Source organism: Myotis yumanensis, unplaced genomic scaffold, assembly GCF_028538775.1.
Source record: "Myotis yumanensis isolate MYYU_CA2020_CCGP unplaced genomic scaffold, mMyoYum1.0.hap1 SCAF_3, whole genome shotgun sequence".
Classification (NCBI taxonomy): domain Eukaryota; kingdom Metazoa; phylum Chordata; class Mammalia; order Chiroptera; family Vespertilionidae; genus Myotis; species Myotis yumanensis.
Window position 1 is genome coordinate 146,814,556 of NW_027223754.1, and position 21,406 is coordinate 146,835,961.

The following is a 21,406-nucleotide window of genomic DNA, read 5'->3' on the forward strand; positions in this document are numbered from 1 at the left end:
CCTGTATCCAGCAGCCCCAAGGCCCACCACCTTGGTGCTGGGGCTGCTGGGGGTATCAGAGACACAAACCCGCAGGCCCGGCTCCCAGCAGACCCAAGGCCTTTGTGGCAGAACTAAGGAGCAGCAAGCCAAGCCGTAGGAAGCAGCAAGGAGGTGGGCAGTAACAAGGGAGGGGTCCCGGACTGCAAGAGGGCACATGCTGGGCTAAGGGACCCCCCACCCATCCCCAGTGCACGAATTTCGTGCACCGGGCCTCTAGTATAGGATAATATTCTATCATTCTCTTTTGAATTTCTATTGTAGTCCGTTATTTGTGATCAATAAACCCCAAAACAAAATCAAAAAGAGGATACACAGGGAAACTTTTAAAGAGTTGGAACTATCGTCTCAGGAAAATGGCAACCAGGAGGAAGGTAGGGAGGGTGAGAGTGTGAGAGCGCAAGGAAGTGATAGAGGAGTGTGTGGACGTGTGTGGTGTGTGTGTGTGAGCTAGGGACAGTTAGATTCTGCAGGTCCTCTAAGGGACTGCTAAACCGGGCAGTCTTAGGCGGCGGAGTCCATGCTCCCGGCGCGGACACTCCACGGAGGCCAGCACAGGCACAGCGACCACGCCATCTTGGGAAACAGAGCTGCTTGAGACTAGGATCCTGGCCTCAGCACCACCCAGTCTGATCTCAGACGCATACCAGGACCTTGCAGCCACTGGGGACAGAGACCTCTGACCACAGCTACAGACCTGCGGACACCAAAGTTCAGAGATCCCCGCGGCAGATCCGTGAGTAACAAAGCCCATTCCTCCTTCCCGCAGGCTCGCGGGCAGCGCCAGAGTAACTAACTGATAGACCCACCCCTTGCCGGGGCCTCAGCGCTGCAGGAACTTTGGCCTGGAAGTGCTCGAGCACCTTGGAACTGATCCTTCAGGCACTGCTGGCTTCGGAGCCCTGGGCTGGGAGCAAACCAAACGCAGGAGCACCTGGAGCTGATCCTATGCGCACTGCGGGCTTCGGAGCCCTGGGATGGGAGCAAACTCGAGATCGGGAATTTGTCCTCGTAGCACAGGCCCAGGGACCCCGTTTCTCAGGGCAGGAGGCAGCACCAAGCACCAGTGACTTGACTGTGTTTCTTAGCACCTGCGCCTGAGACCCTGATTCCCTGTGCATTTATACTAAGAGCCAGTGAATCCAATTCCTGGTGCAAGGACACACAGGGACGCTGATTCTCAAGGCGAGGTCGCGTGAAGCAACAGAGACTCTGATACTGGTCTCTTGGGAAACTCTGACTCCTGGCGCATGCTAGGGGGCTCTGGTTTTCAACACGGTGCAGGCAGGGTCCCTGATTCTAAGGGCACGTATGAGGCCACATTGAGCGCTGGCAACACTGACTCAGAGCGAGCCTGGTTCCCACCAACCAACAACAACCACACATCTTAGTGTCAGAGCTCTTCAGGGACTGCACACGGCCCAGGCAACTCGAAGTTTGAACCATCGGGAGATAATCAGAATGAAGAGACGACACAACACCCAGAAGAAAGACAATGAGGAATCACCAAGAAAAGAAATTAATGAAGTCGAAGCATGCAACATGACAGAAAAAGAATTCAGAATAATGGTTGTACAATTCATTCACCGGATGGATGAGAAAATCAACAACCTATGCAAGAATCAGGAAGAAATGAAAAGTGATATAGCTACAATCAAAAACACCATGGGAAGTTTCAACAGCAGACTAGAAGAAGCAGAGGACCAAATTAGTGAGTTAGAAGATAAGGCAGAGAAACAAGCTCAATCTGAACAGCAACTGGAGAAAAAAAATTAAAAAACAGGAGGAGTGCCTAAGGGAGCTTCAGGAAAACATGAAACGAAGTAACATACGCATAATAGGGCTGCAAGAAGGACAAGAAGAGCAGCAAGGATTAGAAAATCTATTTGAAGAAATAATGACAGAAAACTTCCCAAATATGGGGAAGAAAAAAGTTACACAAGTACAGAGAGTCCCAGGCAGATGAACCCCAAAAGACCCACACCAAGACATGTCATAATAACGATGGCAAATGTACAAGACAAAGAGAGAATCTTAAAGTCTGCGAGAGAGAAACAGAGAGTTACCTACAAAGGATCCCCCATCAGATTATCAAACGATTTCTCAACAGAAACACATCAGGCCAGAAAAGAATGGACAGAAATTTACAAAGTGATGCAAAGCAAAGGACTGAATCCAAGAATACTCTACCCAGCAAGGCTATCATTCAAAACTGAAGGGGAAATAAGAAGCTTCACAGACAAAAAAAGGCTAAGGGAGTTTATCACCACCAAGCCAGCAATGCAAGAAATGCTAAAGGGACTGGTGTAAAAAGAAGAAATAAAAAGCCCAGAAAGAAAACAGCCACAAAAAAATAGAAATGGCTACAAACAAGTACCTTTCAATAATAACTTTAAACGTAAATGGACTAAATGGCCCAATGAAAAGACATCAAGTGGCTGAATGGATAAAAAAACATGACCCATACATCTGCTGTCTACAAGAGACCCACCTCATTAGAAGGGATTCACACGGACTGAAAGTGAAGGGATGGAAAAATATCTTTCAGGCAAATGGAAATGAAAAAAAAGCTGGGGTAGCAATACTTATATCGGACAAAATAGACCTCAAAGTGAAGGCCATAACAAGAGATAAGGAAGGCCACTTCAAAATACTAAAAGGATCAATACAACAAGAGGATATAACCCTGATAAACATATATGCACCCAATGCAGGAGCACCCACATACATAAGAAAACTCTTGGAAAATATCAGGGGAGAGATCGACAACAATACAATCATAGTAGGGGACTTTAATACACCACTGACATCACTGGTCAAATCCGCTAGACAAAAAATCAGCAAAGAAACAGCAATCCTAAATGACTAAGTAGATCACATGGACTTAATTGACATCTTCAGAACACTTCACCCCAAAGCCACAAAATATACCTTCTTCTCAAGTGCTCATGGGACAGATTCAAAAATAGACCACATATTGGGTCACAAACAAAGTCTCCCCAAATTCAAGAAGGTTGAAATCATACCAAGCATCTTCTCAGACCACAAAGGCATAATATTAGAAATAAACTACAATAAAAACAACTCAAAATACTCAAACACTTGGAAGCTGAATAGCACGTTATTAAATATTGATTGGGTTACCAATGAGATCAAAGAAGAAATTAAAAACATCCTGGAATCTAATGACAATGAAACACAACAATCCAAAACCTATGGGACACAATGAAAGCAGTCCTGAGAGGGAAGTTTATAGCTCTACAGGCCTACCTCAACAAACAAGAAAAAATGGTAGTAAATCATCTAAATCTACAGCTCAAAGAATTAGAAAGAGAGCAACAAGAAAAGCCCAGAGTGAGCAGAAGGAAGGAGATAATAAAGTTTAGAGCAGAAATAAAGCAGACATAGAGACCAAAAAAACAATACAGAAAATCAATGAAATCGGGAGCTGGTTCTTTGAAAGGATAAACAAGATTGACAAACCTTTAGCCAGGCCCACCAAGAAGCAAAGAGAGAGGACCCAAATAAACCAAATCAGAAACGATAGAGGCAAAATAACAACAGACCCCACAGAAATACAAATGATTGTTAAACAATACTACGGACAACTCTACTCCAACAAACTAGACAACCTGGAGGAAACGGACATATTTCTAGAAAAATACAACATTCCAAAACTTAATCAGGAAAAATCTAAAAATCTCAACAGGCTAATAACTATGGAAGAAATAGAAGCAGTCATCAAAAAGCTCCCAGCAAACAAAAGCACAGGACCAGACGGCTTCACAGGGGAGTTTTACCAAACATTCCAGGAAGAACTAAAACCTATCCTCCTCAGACTACTACAAAAAATTCAAGAGGAAGAAACACTTCCAAGCTCATTCTATGAAGCGAGCATCACCCTAATACCAAACCAGGTAAAGACAACACAATGAAAGAGAATTACAGGCCAATATCCCTCATGAACATAGATGCCAAAATCCTCAACAAAATCTTAGCAAATCAGATCCAGCAGTACATCAGAAAGATCATACACCATGACCAAGTAGGATTTATCCCAGGGATGCAAGGATGGTACAATATACGCAAATCAATAAACGTGATACATCACATAAACAAATTGAAGGGAAAAAAACACATAGTCATATCAATTGATGCAGAAAAAGCGTTTGACAAAATTCAACACCCATTTTTGATAAAAACTCTCAGCAAGGTGGGAATAGAAGGATCATACCTCAACATAATAAAAGCCATATATGACAAACCCACAGAAAGCATCATACTCAATGGACATAAACTAACACCATTTCCCCTAAGAACAGGAACAAGACAGGGATGCCCACTCTCACCACTCCTGTTCGACATAGTACTGGAAGTATTGGCCATTGCAATTAGAGAAGAAGAAGAAATAAAAGGCATCCAAATTGGAAAAGAAGAAGTAAAACTGTCCTTATTTGCAGATGATATGATATTATACTTAAAAAACCCTAAAGACTCCATCAAAAAACTACTAGACTTAATAAAAGAATTCCGCAATGTAGCAGGATACAGAATTAATGCCAAGAAATCTATGGCATTTCTATACACCAATAGTTAACTTGCAGAAAGAGAGACTAAAAAAGCAATCCCATTTACCATCGCACCAAAAAAATTAAGATACCTAGGAATAAACTTAACTAAAGAGGTAAAAGACCTCTACTCAGAAAACTACAGGACGGTGAAAAAAGAGATAGAGGAAGACATAAAGAGATGGAAGAACATACCATGTTCTTGGATTGGTAGAATCAACATCATCAAAATGTCCATACTGCCCAAAGCAATCTATAAATTCAACGCACTTCCCATTAAAATACCAACGGCATATTTCACAGAACTAGAACGAACTCTCCAAAAATTCATCTGGAATAAAAAACGACCCCAAATAGCTGCAGCGATCCTGAGAAAGAATAAAGTAGGTGGGATCTCAATACCAGATATCAAGCTGTATTACAAAGCCACTGTTCTCAAAACTGCCTGGTACTGGCACAAGAACAGACATATAGATCAATGGAATAGATTAGAGAACCCAGAAATCAGCCCAAACCAATATGCTCAATTAATATTTGACAAAGGAGGCAAGAACATACAATGGAGTCAAGATAGTCTATTCAATAAATGGTGTTGGGAAAATTGGACAGATACATGCAAGAAAATGACACTAGACCACCAACTTACATCATACACAAAAATAAACTCAAAATGGATAAAGGACTTAAATATATGACAGGAAACCATAAAAATACTAGAAGAATCCAAAGGCAACAAAATCTCAGACATATGCCGGAGCAATTTCTTCACCGATACTGATCCTAGGGCATTGGAAACTAAAGAGAAAATAAACAAATGGGACTACATCAAAATAAAAAGTTTCTGCACAGCAAAAGAAACCATCATCAAAACAACAAGAAAGCCCACTGCATGGGAGAACATATTTGCCAATGTTATCACCGATAAGGGTTTAATCTCCAACATTTATAGGGAACTCACACAACTTAACAAAAGGAAGATAAACAATCCAATAGACACCTTTTAAAAGAGGACATTCAGAAAGCCAAGAGACATATGAAAACATGCTCAAAGTCACTGATCATCCAAGAGATGCAAATCAAAACAAAAATGAGGTACCATCTCACACCTGTCAGAATGGCTATCATCAACAAATCAACAAACGACAAGTGCTGGAGAGGACGTGGAGAAAAGGAACACTTGTGCACTGCTGGTGGGAATGCAGACTGGTGCAGCCACTATGGAAGACAGTATGGAGTTGCCTCAAAAAACTAAAAATGGAACTCCCATTTGACCCTGTGATCCCACTTCTAGGAATATATCCCAAGAAACCAGAAACACCAATCAGAAAGGATATATGCACCCCTATGTTCATAGCAGCACAATTCACCATAGCTAAGATCTGGAAACAGCCTAAGTGCCCATCAGTAGATGAATGGATTAGAAAACTGTGGTACATCTACACGATGGAATACTATGCTGCTGTAAAAAAGAAGGAACTCTTACCATTTGCAACAGCATGGATGGAACTGGAGAGCATTATGCTAAGTGAAATAAGCCAGTCAATGAAGGAAAAATACCACATGATCTCACTCATTCATGGATAATAGAGTCCATTATAAACTTTTGAACAATAATAGATACAGAGGCAGAGTTGCCTCGAACAGACTGTTAAACTACAGCAGGAAGGCCGGAGAGGGTGGGGGGGGCGGGGGTAAGAGATCAACCAAAGGACTTGTATGCATGCATATAAGCATAACCAATGGACATAAGACACTGGGGGGTAGGGGAGGCCAGGGGATTGTCAAGGGCGAGGGGAAAAAAAAGGAGACATATGTAATACTCTTTGTAATAATTTAAGCAATAAAAAAAATTATTATTAAGAAAAAAAGAGTTGGAATTATCCCATATGATGTTAGAGTGATGAGTATGATGCTATGCATGTATTAAAAATTCACAGAACTTCACAACATAAAGAGTAAACTTAAATGTATGCAAATTATAAAAATCAACCAGAGGTTAGAAAATCAGAACTGCATAGCCACACTGAAGGAGGCATGAAACTGCTGCTGACCTAAGTAATTTTGGAAAAGGGTGTTTTGACTGTTTAACTATTAAGAAGAAAAAAAGAACTCTACATAAACACTGTATTCTAGTTGGCAAAGTAATTCCTCATAGGGCTATAGGTTAATAATTCTGAAACTGCTATGCATACATACTGAAGAGAATAAGTAAAATGGATGGTGCTTTGTGCCAACTAGGTTTCTCCCAGTCCAAGAGAGAAGCTACAGATAAGCTAGGAGGAAGACTAGAATGAATTAGTCATGCACCTCTTAATGAAGGGATAGATTCTGAGAAATGTATTGTTAGGCAATTATCTTTGTAGCAACACCACAGATTGCACTTACACAATCCTAGATGGCAAAACCTACTATATACCTAGCTTATGGTATAGCTTATTGCTCCTAGGCTACTGGCCTGTATGGCATGTCACTGTACAAAACAACATGAGATAAAATCAAGCCCAAGAGAAAAAGATATAATCAAGAGATGACCTAAACACTAGATATATGTTATGCAGCTGGCATAACACAACAAACATACTGATTTACAGTATACTATTTGTTAAGTAGAAAGAGTACACTCTAAAATAATAAAAAGTATAGTCTAGTAAATACATAAGCCAGTAGCATAATAACTTATTATCAAATAGTATGTATATATACAATTGTATGTGCTATAGTTTTACACCACTAGCCACAGCAGGTTTGTTTACATTAACATCACCACAAACACTGAGTAATGAGTTGTGCTAGGACATTAGGACAGCTACAATGTTGCTAAGTGATAGGAATTTTTCAGCTCCATTATAATCTTACTAGAGACCTGGTGCACAAAATCCGTGCACTCGGGACGGAGGCGGGGGGTGTCCCTCAGCTGGCCTGCAACCTCTCCCAGTCTAAAAGCCCTTGGGGAATGTCCGTCAGTCAGACATCCTTAGCGCTGCTGCAGAGGCGGGAGGCTCCCGCCACTGCCGCTGTGCTTGCCAGCCATGAGCCCAGCTTCTGACTGAGCAGTGCTCCCCTTGTGGGAGCACACTGACCACCAGGGGAAAGCTCCTGCACTGAGTGTCCGCCCCTGGTGGTCAGTGTGTGTCATAGCGACTGGTTGTTCTGCTGTTTGGTCGATTTGCATATTAGCCTTTTATTATATAGGATGAGGCCACCATAGTCTACACAATCTGTAGCTGAATGAAATATTGTTATGCAGAGCATAATTGCATGTGTACTAGATTAGAGTGAGAGACATCTCTACTGGTAACAGCTTGCTCTCAATTACAAGGCACTTTAAATACAGATTGTAAATTGTCAATACTGTTACAGAATAGATAATTTCACTGATGTCACTTGAAAATAAATTAAAAGTTGATAAAATGTTAGATGATTAACAGGTATGTTGAAATTATATTTTAAAGATAACTTTGATAAAAGGGTATTTAAAATATTTCTTTTACATTGCAAACAAAGCTAATTTTGAAAAAACTCCAATTTTTGAATATTTTCAAACAAGTTAAATTTGTCTTTAATCTTTTTAACAGACTAGCAGCAATTAAATTTCAAGAATGCAAAGTAATTTATGTAACACATGCATCAATAGTGTCTACTCATGAGCAATAATTTCTCTCAAATTGAACACTTTTAGAATAAATTTCTGAGTGCATCAGTATAAAGCAGCCGCTCTCAACCTGTGGGTCGCGACCCCTTTGGCGGTCGAACGACCCTTTCACAGGGGTCGCCTAAGACAGTGGTCGACAAACTGGCTCCTTGAGTGTGGCTCTTCCACAAAATAACACGTGTGGGCGTGCATGTACAGTGCGATTGAAACTTTGTGGCCCATGCCACGGGGCCAAAGAGCCGCATGTGGCTTGCGAGCTGCAGTTTGCCAACCACAGGCCTAAGACCATCCTGCATATCAGATATTTACATTACAATTCATAACAGTAACAACATTACAGTTATGAAATAGCAACAAAAATAATTTTATGGTTGGGTCACAACATGAAGAACTGTATTTAAAGGGCCAGAAGGTTGAGAACCACTGGTATAAAGAGTAAAGAATAAACATTTTATACTTCCTTTTCTGTGTTGAAAACCCTTAAAATAGATTTAGTCATGCTATCTATCAGCTTAAAATCCAAGAAGCCAATAAGGGGGAAACACAAACTATATTTTGGGTAAGAATCAAAAACAAGCAGGTTTATTCATCCAGGATGTTTCCCCAAGTCAGAACCTAACAAAAATTAAGCATTTATTACCTGGCCTACTAAATAATACCTGAACTCCAATTTTCCTCCATTCAGAAAGGCTTGTCAAAACAAGAAATCAGCTGATCATGAGTAAAATCTCTAGAAAATACTTCATTGGAAAGAGGAAATAATTATTAACTTTATTCTCCAAATCCTATTAAATTTTGGGTGTCCTATCACCATACAGAAATACACAACTATTAGTTTTGTTAATTTCTTCTCTCTGGCCTCAGTTTCCTACTCTGTAAACTAAAGGGATTTAGATAACATTTTTAAAATGCAAGCTGTTTGCATTTTATGTTTTATGGAAAAATATTAGATTTTGATAATTTTATATTTTAAATATTCTGTGTCAAAGAAACAGTGAACAATTATACCTGATTCCCCCTGGCCCCATGTTTTTTTTCTCCCACTTTATTACTCAGTACTACTTATAACACTGTCCAAATATTTTGGAGTTCGGGAATGGTATCTAAAATATTTATAATTTAGTAGTCATTACCACACTCAACTTTGAGCTACAATGGGAATTTGGACAGGTTAAGACAAGTTTTTCTTTTGAAAAAGTTTTTCTTTTCTTTATTTTTTTAAAGCCTCTCACGAGGATATTTTTATTGACGAGAGAGACGATATAAAGAGAACAATATATTCCAGTTTGGATATTAATTAGAACTGACCACCATATGTGACCAATTTCAATGGCGCTCAATAAAAGCTAAGTCAGCTGTGGGCAAACTACGGCCCGTTTGAAATGAATAAAACTAAAAAAAAAAAAAAGACCGTACCCTTTTATGTAATGATGTTTACTTTGAATTTATATTAGTTCACACAAACACTCCATCCATGCTTTTGTTCCAGCCCTCCCGTCCAGTTTAAGAACCCATTGTGGCCCTCGAGTCAAAAAGTTTGCCCACCCCTGAGCTAAGTAAATGTACTTAGCCATTATCTTTAAAATCATAGGGTTTATCAAATTCCAGAACTATGTCAAGCAACTTTTTAATAGGTAGATTATAATAACAAAAATGTTATGAACTGATTTTCTGAACTAATTTTTGGTTTGATGACATGATAAAATGTTTTCAAAATTCTGTGTTGATAATTAAGGTACATGCAAGAAAGAAGCATGGGCAGACATAATGAAAACAAACACATTTTATTTCTGCCCAGCTGGTGTGGCTCAGTGGTTGAGCGTCGACCCATGAACCAGGAGGTCATGGTTTGATTCCTGATCAGGGCACATGCCCGGGTTGTGGGCTCAATCCCTAATAGGGGGCATGCAGGAAGCAGCCTATCAACGATTCTCTCTTATCATAGATGTTTCTATCTCTCTCTCCCTCTCCCTTCCTCTCTGAAATCAATAAAAACATATTTTTAAAAAAAGAATTTCATTTCCAAAATCAATGCCACCCCAATAAATTATCAATAAAATATTAAAAAACAAACAACAATTTCAGTTCCATACCAAACTTATCCTGGGAAAATTGCCACATTAACTAAAAATAGTTTTTCTGAATGCTTTAATAATACAGGCTTTATGGATCTATAATTAACATGTAAAATAAAAAGCTGCCTATATTTACAAATAAAAATAAATCAACACTATTGACTTTAAATCAATTTATTCTCTGGTTGTCATAATTCAATGTTTAACTTAATTCTGTGTTTCTTCTATTTTCTGTAGTGGTAGCATTACTTCTAATATATTTGTGTAGCTCTCTCACAAATATTTCAAGGAGGATTCTAGGCACCTTATACATAGAATTCACTATAAGTAGAAAATTTGTCTAAAAGGTCCAGCATCTCAATAGTCTTAAAAGTCCTAAATAAAATGAAATATAATAGAATGCTACTGACCTTAAATGACAAAAGTTCAAAAATATCTGAACAAAGTTCATTATCTTCAATAAAAATGGGATCCAATATAAAGACAATGGGTATCCTTCTAGTCTTCCAGCTGCCTGAAACTTACACACATTTATGCAAATTGCTTAACATTTGTGTGATTCAATTTCTCCATATGAAAATAATATCTGCATAGTCTGGCTTATGGCTATAATCAAGTAAGTTTGTAAACTAGCTTTATAATATATATAAAATATCATTTAAATAAAGTTACTTAAATCAGAACAGACTACCAGATGAGACCAATCTGAATGTAAATAGCCAAATCAGTACCAATTTTCTGTAAGTTTAAAGCTAAAGGAAGTATTAAAATTAATGAAATATTTTAGAGCCTTTCATTACAATTAGTTAAAAATCCACAAGTGTTACCAAAAACTGAAGTAGCTATTGCCAAAGCAGTACCTCTAAAATAAGACCAAGTCCTATTAGCGTCACATTCTACTGTGGAATGGACATACTGGTTCTATTAATTCAACAAAGGAAACTGCAAATTGTGATCTATTTAAGTAAAACTCCTTAAAATATGTAACAGCTTCCTTCACATTCTGCCTTATAAATGGTCATCAAATATTATTTTATATCAGCAACTGAACACACCACATGTGAACCAAAAATCTGAAAATTGGAACTCTTAATACTAACAATTTTTTGTAGGTAATATTTTTTCTCGTAATAATTTCTTTAAGTTATTGGTTCTACTAATCCTATCTAATAATAGACAAACATGGTAATTAACCATACCTCCGACACACTTCCCATTGGCTAATCAGGGTGATATGCAAATTAACTGCCAACCAAGATGGCGGCCGGCAGCCAGGCAGCTGAAGCAAACAGGAGGCTTGCTTGCTCCAGTGATGGAGGAAGCCAAAGTTCCCCGCCTGCCTTGCCGGCCTCTGAGCTGCAGTCTAAGAAACAATGTTGTAAGTATAGAAGCTAAACAAAACACAGATACCTGCTTTCAGCCATCAGAGCTGGAGCGAGCAGGCCCAAAACAATGTTTCAATTATAGAACCCAAACAAACCCTAGATTCCTGCTTTCAGCAGCCGAGGATTCAAGCTGGAGCTGGCCTCAGAGCTAAAGCCGGCTCTCAGCTCCAGTGACAGCCATAGAAGGTAAATAAATCTCAGAATAAAAGAAAAAAAGGAGAGGTTGGGAGCTTCAGTCACCCGCCAGCCTGAAAACAGCCCTCAGCCCCTCACCCAGACTGGCCAGACACCCCAGTGGGGACCCCACCCTGAAGGGGGTGTGACCAGCTGCAAACAGTCATCATCCCCTCATCCAGGCTGGCCAGGCACCCCAGTGGGGACCCCCACCCTGAAGGGGGTGTGAGAAGCTGCAAACAGCCATCAGCCCCTCACCAAGGCTGGCCAGGCACCCAAGCGGGACCCACACCCTGATCTGGGACACCCTTCAGGGCAAACCAGCCAGCCCACACCCGTGCACCAGGCTTCTATCCTATATAGTAAAAGGGTAATATGCAAACTGACCCTAAAAACAGAAAGACTGGGAATGACTGGTCACTATGACAGACACTGACCACCAGGGGGCAGACGCTCAATGCAGGAGTTGCCCTCTGGTGGTCAGGGCGCTCCCACATGGGGAGCTCTGCTCAGCCACAAGCCAGGCTGATGGCTGCCAGTACAGCGGTGGTGGTGGGAGCCTCTCCTGCCTCCTCAGCAGCGCTAAGGATGTCTGACTGCAGCTTAGGTCTGCTCCCTGCTGGCAAGTGGGCATCCCCCAAGGGCTGCCGGGCTGCCAGAGGGATGTCTGATTGCCATCTTTGGCCCAATCCCCTGGTGAGCAGGCCTAAGCCAGCAAGTGGTCACCCCCGAGGGGTCCCAGACTGCGAGAGGGCACAGGCCGGGCTGAGGGACCCCTACCCCCGAGTGCATAAATTTTTGTGCACTGGGCCTTTAGTAAGATAATATTAAAAGCTGACTATAAACTGCTTAGACTCACCAAATGCATGACTGATCATGCTTATCAAATTATCTCAGAAAAAAATGATAGCCACGTGATGGGGGAAGATGTGGCTTCTTATAAAAAGTAATTAAAAAGTTGCTCTTAACATGAATTTAACAAGTCAATTACATATTAAATACATTTTTATCTCAAAACTAATTATTTTTATAGTTTTCCTTAGAGACTATTAAAATAAAGTTTAAGTAAAAAGCAGAAGAGAATAATTATAGCTATAATTTGAAGCAGACAACATAATAGTCAGTGAGCACTAACTAAATGGATATTTTCCCAACCCCTCAAAGTTTAGTTTTTGTGAAAGACAAAAAGACAACTCGTACACGTGGCATGATGGACACGGGAATGGCCAGAGATGCTCTGCAGAGCACTGGTACCTGATTGTCCTGTCTAAGGCACTAACACTGAGAAGAGACAACAGACATATCTATAGAGGACACAAATAGGCTAAAGAATTTACATCATTTTTTTTCAGAGGATGCTTATCAAAATCACCTTATGAGTGTTTAAATATTGCTTCCCTTTCATTGCCCCTACTTTAATTAATTGGTCAAGGATGCAACCTGTTCACCAGATGCTTTTTAAAATGCTCTTAGTGATTCTAATGTATAACTTCCAAGGTTCAGCCTATACAGGAAAGTGAAATTCCAAAAATGTTTTCACCTCAGCATTAAGTAGTGAGCAAAAAGAAACACTGCAAATTTATAAATTGATGTCTTATATATGCCAATGTGCCCTTTCCTTGCCTTTTCTTTACTCTACCTGAGAAATAATGCTTAAACATTATTTTTAAGGCCTTAAACATTAATAAAGTGGTTTGTTTTTTTTAAAAGATTACTTTTGTTGTTGTTGTTGTTTTTTAAATATATTTTATTGATTTCTTACAGAGAGGAAAGGAGAGGAATAGAGAGTTAGAAACATCGATGAGAGAGAAACATCGATCAGCTGCCTCCTGCACACTCCCTACTGGGTATGTGCCCGCAACCAAGGTACATGCCCTTGACCGGAATCGAACCTGGGACCCTTGAGTCCGCAGGCCGACGCTCTATCCATCGAGCCAAACCGGTCAGGGCTAAAGTGGTTTTTAAGCACAAGATCTCTATTGTTGAAATACATACATTGTAAGTTCAGAAGTGGAAAATATTAAAAAGTAGGTGCAAATATTACAGTAAAACTTCTTCGTAAGAAATTTCTAACAAAAAGTTCCTCTAATGTTCTATACTTAGGTTTTAAAATATGCCCAAGGTCAACATTTCTTCCTAGAAATGTAATATTAACTATCATTTGCCAACTATTGGGCACTGTGCACTAAACTCTACTTTCTTTCTTTCACTCTTCACAATAATTCTATAAGGTAGATATTACTATCACTTTAAAAATATATATATATTTTTACTGATTTCAGAGAGGAAGAGAGAGGGAGAGAGATAGAAACATCAATGATGAGAGAGAACCATTGATTGGCTGCCTTCTACCCTACTGGGGATCGAGCCCGCAAACCAGGCATGTGCCCTTACCAGAATCGAATCCAGGACCCTTCAGTCTGCAGGCCGATGTTCTATCCACTGAGCCAAAGCAGCTAGGGTTCTATCCCTTTTTTAAAGATGAGAAAACAAACTTTGAGAATAAGAAAATTATACAAGGTTAAGAACTAATAAGTTAGAATTAACAGGGCCAAAATTTGAGCTCATGTCTATGTAACTTGAATTCAGTCTTAGTCATATATTTTGTTCTCTCTCATTTACTGGTATGCTAGATATCTCAGATATATCATACATATCATATGTACATATAATATCTATCCTATCAACTATGGCTTTATGAAAAATGAAGTCATTTCAAGAAATTCCAGCTAAGTACTTCTGCTTAAATGTCTCACTACTCTGCTATATATTAAAAAAAAAATAGCAAAGGGGAGACACGTAACAGACATTAATCAGCTAGAAATTGAAAGTTCAGAAAGAACCTGATCAGGATGTAGAGTGACCACAATATTCTTTCAGGACAGCTTGAGACCCCAAGCAGAGAAAAAAACAGGCACTTGTCATAAGGCAAACATTGTTCTGATACATTGTTTTGTTTAGTTTTAAGGCTGGCAGATTACACTATCAATCAAGGTCTTTGTATCTATCGAAGTCGTAGAAATAAAGCAGTGTATCTTATTTATACACAATTCTTTAAGAAGGGGGCTTCAAAATTCCTTCAGAAGTCCACTTTCTATATCTTTATTACCAGCACCTTCATTCAGTCCTTAATTATTTCTTCCCTAATTGGTCTCCCTTCTTCTATTCTTTCCTATGAGAACTATGGAACAGACAATTTGGTCTAGATACCAAGGCATTTTGACATCTAGGAGTCAGAAAGATTAGATGCAACAAGCAAAAGGAAATAGAGAAGGAGCCAGTGAGGGAGATGAAAACCAAAGACAATGTGTTAAACATCTTGAAAGTTTATGGGGGAAAAGTGGTTCAAGGAATATTGAAACTGTTTCAAATGATGTTATTAAAAATGAGAATTTTTGAATCTAACAATACAAAAGCCACTTGTTAATCTTGATAAGAGTAATTTTTTTGGTGGAATGTAAAAATAAACGCACTTACTGGTTTGGGTTGACAGAAGAATAGGAATAGAAAACCTAGAGACAGAATATAAAGATCTTTTTTTTTTCCCCAAGGAGTTTTGCCATAAAAGGAAGGAGGAAAATGGGAAATGGGTGAAGGAAAATGTGGAGGTGAAGGAAGCCTTTCAAGATCAGAAAACTTATAGCATAAAGGAGAAAGCTGATGACACTAGAGGGTGAAGAATTACTTTGAGCAGATGTGGATGAAATTTATAAGAGAGAATGGTTTTAGGCAAAAGGACATAATGGAAATGGAGAGATAGTAAATGAGTATAGATTTAGGTAGGTAGGTATATCTAGAACTTTCACAAGTATGGAAGTTCTCATCTGGTTTTTCCTATTTTCTTAGTAAAATAATAAGAAATGAGGTCATTAGCTGAAAGTAGGAGAGAGAAGAGAGGTAATAGTGCCAAGTAACACTAAAGGTCCACTTGAGATCAATGTTAATTGCTGTACTCTTTTTCAACCCATGTAGCTTAAGGAAAGCAGTGTTAAGCAGAGGTGGATTTAACCAAAGCTTGCAGTAAAATTAAGCATGAGATAGGCAGTGCTATTAAGGGTATAGGCAAAGTAGTTATTATGGGTAAGAAAAGTAGTAAGGGCATATCTTACCATTTGCTTGCCACAATGGCTTTCTTTTGTGATTCTCAAACACATTAAGTCAGTTTTCAACTTAGAGTCTTTACAGTTGCTGCTCCTTTTCAATGATGTTCTCCCAAATCTCAAATGCTAGGCAGTTTCTTGACATTAACTTTTCTGCTTAACTATCTGTCTTCAGAGAGGTCTTCCCTGAACACTCACTATTTGAATTTTGTCCTCATTTGTTTGTCTGTCTCCCCAGCCTTAGAATGTAAGCCCTGAAAAAGAGGAACCATGTCTATTCTGCTTATCACTATTAATTTCAGTACCTAAAATAGTATCACATAATATATACTCTTTTGTTGAATACATGAACCACATAAAATATACTAAATCCTTTATTAACTTTATGAAAACATCATTTTCCTTAAAAGGACCGCACCAGAAGCATCTTATATGATTAGAAGAACAAGATCAATAATCAAGTTTATTTTATTTTACTTTAGAAGGTTAATTTTTATTAAAAGATGGCCTTTGCAAATAATTTCCCCCAAAATACATACTTTTAAAATATAATGTGCATTTACTCCCCTTGATGTTTTGATGCAGGACCATCCTTTTCTTTGAGTTTAAGATTACTAACTGTGTTTTTACATGATCTTTTTATATAAATCACATCAATGATCTATCTTTTAAGATTTCTAGTACTGATATGGTTTAAGTTGAACAAGATCTTAAAAAGGGGTTTAATAACACAAACTTTCTGAATTTTTACAAATGTTTTATTTTTAAATAATTGTCTCACTATAGCAGACACTCCTAGATGACATGACTCCCTAATAGTCTTCCCTTGTGACCACCACAGTTTTCCAGATGTTCAACCTTTCCCACATGAATTAAGGGGAAATGCTGGACACACACACACACACACACACACACACACACACACACACACACAATCCTTGTCAGTAATTGGTTTATGAAACGGCATTTGAACCAATTCTGGTTAGTGAGACATGAGCGGAAAACTGGTGATAAGGATTTAGAAAAAAAGGGGGGAGGGAGAAATCCCTCTTTCCCCCTGCATAGCCATCTTGTAACTAGGATGACAGCTAGTTTATGAATAATCTGACACTCTAACAATGGCAGAACAGAGAGATGGAAAGAATTTGGCCCTGGTGCTAATCACTTAGCTGCTGCATTAACCAACACAAAAACTGCCATTCCTCCAGATATGTGAAAAAATAAATATTCTTTACTGTTTAGTCAGTTGAAATAAAAGTTTCCTAAACCTTTAGGCTTATCCAAAACTAACCCTTTAGTAATTTTTAAAGCACTTTTTGTAAAGCCATTCCAAAGCTTTTCATTAAAACAGTTCTTTCTGCACTCATATTTCATTATTTTAGATCATACTTAAACTAAAAATCACGTTAACACTGTGTGAAAACAATGGATTCTTGGGCATATAACTAACCTGGTAGGGAAAAGGTAAAAGAAAGAGTAAACTAGTTATTCACTAGCTGTAAGTGCTCAGAATACTCTCGACTACAGGATTTGATAGCAATGGTTTGAAAGAACATGTCATTTAAATGGAGGTTTGTTAAAAACATTAGTCACAAACACACTTCTGTATATATAATAGATTCTGTCTATAACAAATATATATTTGTCTACAGTGGGCAGAGGGGCAGCTAATAAGTCCTATAAAAACTTAGGACATATGATTCTAAGAAAAAAAATTAAAATGAGAGTAAACCTAGAGTCAAACAAGTATGAGTCTATTTAATTTAAACTCCAGTCAAGTGGTAAAGAGAATATAGAAACTATACCCCAGTATGTATTGTTTTACTGCTAATGAATTGAGAATAGTGACAAAATTCCACAGTTCAAAATGTTCACACAATATAGACAAAATGTACTATTTGCTTTATTTGTGTAACAGCCAAATTCCATTTTATTATGTGCATATTAAAGGTACCTATAACACTTTTCTACTTATAAGGGATAGTTGTATATACTTGTAAGAAATATTAACTAGACAAATGATCTCAAAGAGAAATTCACCAGATATTTTGAAATAATTAATCAGAATTAAAACAGCCTAAGATCCTTGATACTAATAATTATACTTTTAAAATGACTTCCAAAAATACTTAATGAGCTCTAGTGTATACCAGGTAGTAAATAAAGGTGAACTAAAGAAAAATGCCCATAAGAAACACACAGCTGGCCCTAGCCAGTTTGACTCAGTGGATAGAGTGTTGGCCCGTGTACTGAAAGGTCCTAGGTTCGATTCCGTCAAGGGCACATACCTCGGTTGCAAGCTTGATCCCCAACCCTGGTTGGGGTGTGTGCAGGAGGAAACCAATTGATGTGTCTCTCACTCATTGACGTTTCTCTCTCTGTGTTTCTCCCCCTCTCTTCCACTCTATCTAAAATTCAATGGGAAAATATCCTCAGGTGAGGATTAAAAAAAAAAAAAAAAAACTAACACAAGAAAAAACAAAAAGAAACACATAGCTGAAAAATTTATTTCTGAAATAAAAACTCTGTTTGTACATATCCTGGAGTCAGAAATCATGTTTCCTAATTATTCTCCATAGCTATAAAACACTAAATAACACAAAGTTACAAATGGCAATAATATTCACATCTTTAATAGTAATATTAATTCACTTAAAATGTATTTAATATATATTAAATATAATTTATGTTTACCTAAAACACATAAAGGTACTAAATTGAATGTGTTGTTAGACTGATAAGAATAGTTCTTAACTTGGCTTCTATAAATCCTCAGTCTATTGATTGAATGCAGAGGGTGCATGAATTTGAATAGGAAAATAATCACATCTTCATTTTATTAATTTCTAATTGAAATTAAGTATTTAACTAAAATGTAAATAAGATGTAATAGTGGCATTACCTGCACTTGTGATTTTGTTACTAGTAGAAACCACAGATATTTTCATATCACTTTGGTTGCTAAATTTCAAATTTTAATTTAGGCTCATTACTAGTTCAAAAATTATTGCATCACTTGACTCTGTTGATATGCACATTACTGACTTTATTTATTTGATATTTAAAAAATTGTATTCTAATATAATTGGTATCTTGATAAGTATTTAATTTAGCATAATTAAAATATTATTTTGAGAAGGGGTCTACATGCATCTCCAGAAAACCTAAGGGGTTCATGACCCAAAACAGGGTAAGAACACCTGGATTAGACTATCAGCTCATGGGTTAGGTTGTTTGTAGAGGGTTAACAGAAAGCACAGTACTTTAAGAACTGGAAAAAGCCTCAGATCACATTGTGGTCTGGTGGAAGCAAGTGCCTTGTTCAAGGTCACTCACACACCTTAGTAGTGATGGAACCGGAGAAAACAGAATCCAAATTTTTTGGCTCATAATACAAAGCTAAATCAACTTAGATGTGATTTGGCTATAAGAAAGCAGAACAGGACAAAGACAACTCTGCAAATAGATGCCAAAAGGTTATTAGGGAAAGAAATAAATTACACAGAAAGAGCTGGTTTGAAAAAGAAAACGATGGGTTGAGGTGTTAAAGCATTTTGAAAATGAATTCTATAGCATGACATGCCAATTCAAATGCTGAAAAAGACGTCAGAAAACAAATAGGTGACTTTCTTTGCATACTGAACCCATAGAAATATTCCAAACATCTGAATATTCCCAATGTTATTAAAATAAGCGGTCTCTCTCTCATTTTTCTTAAAACATGCACCTTCATCTGTTTTTTTTTTCCACTTTATAGAGACATGTGTAAAGTGAAAATTTTACTTTCCTCCTGATCTACGATAAGAAGAGTAAGGTGTTGGTTTCAAATAACAGTTGGTATCAATGTCAAGGAAACAGAAAGCAGGGACTGTGAAAAACTGGAGAGTCTGTGAACAGCATAAAGAAGGTTGTTGCTACTACTCAAACCTAGATAGATGCTACCAAGAAAAGAACTGTCAACTCAGAATTCTAGATGGAACAAAAGTATCCTTCAAAAATGAAGGTGGCCTTGGTCGGTGTGACTCTGTTGAGCATCGTCCCATGCACCAAAAAGTCGCTGATTCCATTATTGTGAGGACACATGCCCAGGTGTGGGTTTGATCCCTGGTCGACAAGGTATTAGAGGCAACTCGATGTTTTTCTCTCTCTCCTCCCCGCTTCCTCTCCCTCTAAAATCAAGACAGATAGGTGATAGATAGACAGAAAGACAGACAGACAGACAGACAGACAGACAGAGAAAGGTGAAATCGCACTGGCTGGGTTGCTCAGTTGGTTGGTCTTGATATGCCAAGGTTGTGGGGTCAACACTTAGTGAGGACACATACAAGAATCAATCAATGAATGCATAAATAAGTAAAACAACAAAATGATGTCTGTTTGTCTCTCTCCCCCTTACCCCACCCCTTCTACTCTCTCTAAAACTAGTAAGAGTTAAAAAAAAAATAAGTTTCATTCTTTAAAAAAAATGAAGGTGAAATAAATTTTCAGATGAAAGGAAACTAAAATAATTCATCATGAGCAGACTTGTTCTAAAGGAAATTGCTCTGGACAAAGAAAAATAATGCCAGTAGGAAACTTAGAATTTCAAGAATAAAAAATATAAAAAATGGCAAATATGTGGAGTTAGCAAACTTTTTCTATAGAGGGCCAACCAGATAGTAAATATTTTTAGGCTTTGTAGGCCAAACAGTCTCTGTTGTTACTATCCAATTCTGCATTATAGCACAAGAGAAGCCACAGGCAATATATAAACAGGTGAGATGTGACTGTATTTCAACAAAACTTTATTTACCAAAGAAGGTGGCAGGCCAAATTTGGCCTGCAGTCATAGTTTGCCAATCCCTGTGACAGACTATTCTTTTCTGTTTAAATTCTTTAAAATAAGTATAATAATTTAAAACAAAATTTACATAATTGTCTGAAGGGGTATTCAAACCATGTAGACAACCACTACCCTGCCCTCTTATTACCAAATTAAAGTTTCCTTACTAAGTTGGAGTTTTTCTGCAAGGAATTTAAATCATATATGAACTTTCAAATATTATGTACATACTTTTTATAATCTAGTAATTGAATTATATCTTCTCAACTAAAGAACTAGTCCTAAGTAAAGAAAGCTGCCACTCTTAGTATCATAACTCAGAGCAGTTAATAAATCTGGTGACTTCTGGCATTGCAAAAGAAACATAGTGAGGTGATTTTCAAACTATGAACTCTAATAGTGGGCCATAAAATCAACCAGTGGGTCAAAACTAGCATATTTAAAAACATGATATCTATATATATAAAAGGCTAAGTGTCTGTCAGTCCAACTTGTAGCTATGACTACCAGGGGGCAGACACTCAATGCAGGAGCTGCCATGACCCGCACTCGCCATTTAAAAATAAACGGCACCACAGACCTGGCACCAAC

At 38.0% G+C, this 21,406-nt stretch overlaps 1 protein-coding gene across 8 annotated transcripts in view; it reads right to left on the reverse strand.

The window, feature by feature from the left end:
- The window catches only part of CNOT2 (CCR4-NOT transcription complex subunit 2), a 135,861-nt gene that overhangs the window by 99,557 nt on the left and 14,898 nt on the right, over positions 1 to 21,406 (reverse strand). For 2 of the 8 annotated variants that reach the window (XM_070409736.1, XM_070409737.1), the window contains exon 2: positions 14,288 to 14,363. The exons of the other annotated variants lie outside the window; for them this stretch is intronic. The gene's annotated coding sequence lies outside the window, so the exon portion shown is untranslated. The remainder of the gene's footprint in view (positions 1 to 14,287; positions 14,364 to 21,406) is intronic. 8 annotated transcript variants of the gene reach the window in all.